Source organism: Cebus imitator, unplaced genomic scaffold (genome assembly GCF_001604975.1).
Source record: "Cebus imitator isolate Cc_AM_T3 unplaced genomic scaffold, Cebus_imitator-1.0 Scaffold474, whole genome shotgun sequence".
Lineage (NCBI taxonomy): Eukaryota > Metazoa > Chordata > Mammalia > Primates > Cebidae > Cebus > Cebus imitator.
Genome location: NW_016107789.1, coordinates 634460 through 635532, shown reverse-complemented (window position 1 = coordinate 635532; position 1073 = coordinate 634460).

Sequence of the window (1073 nt, the reverse complement as noted above, 5' to 3'; positions counted from 1 at the left end):
AACAATGAGAACACATGGACACAGGGAGGGGAGCACTACACACTGGGGTCTGTTAGGGGGAAATAGGGGAGGGTCAGTTGGGAGTGGGGAGTTGGGGAGAGATAGCATGGGGAGAAGTGCCATATATAGGTGATGGGGAGGAAGGCAGCAAAACACACTGCCACGTGTGTACCTACGCAGCATTCTTGCATGTTCTTCACATGTACCCCAAAACCAAAAATGCAATAAAACAAATAAATAAATAAATTTAAAAAAAGAATCCTTGAAACAACACTGGGTTAAAAATAGAATAAAGACCCTGTTTATATTTAGAACAAAAAGATTAAATTCCTAGGAGTAAGCTTAAAAAGTGAAAAGAGCTATATGAAAAGACTAGATTATGAATATATGAAAAGAATAAAATAAAATGCCACTGAGAATCACAGAAGAAAACCCGAACAAATGGAAGGATGTGTGTATTTTTAGATAAAAAGACTCAACTATATAAAGGTGTCAATTATTCCTAATCTATAATGCAAAAAACTCAATTTTAAAAAGGACTTTTAAAAATTGTAAGTCATTATAATATGGAAAAAGAAAGGAGCAAGAATACTCAGAAATCCTGAAAATAAAAAAAAGACTTCTTAGTTGTATCAGATATTAAAATATTATGTAAAGCTATAAAAAGTAAAAGGGTATGGTATATGACTAGACAAGGCACTTTGATCAATCATAAATGTAAAGTCCAGAAATGGACTCAAATACAAAAAGAAATTTAGTATATGATAAAATGCCACCACCTATCCATGGAAAAAGATGATCTGTTCAATAAATGATGTCAGAGCAACTGAGCAGTCCTCTGGGGAAATAAAGGAAACCTGTATCCAAACCTTACATGTTCCATGATAAATTGCAGATGAATTAACAGTTTTAGAAAGAGCAAAAGAGAAAGAAAATCATGAGAGCCCTAGAATAAGCCATTGGATAATCTTTAAATATAATCTTGGAGTAGGATAGACCTTTTGAAGCATAGAGTAACAGCCAGAATCCAGGCTAGGTACCGTGGCTCATGCCTGTAATTCCAGCACTTTGGG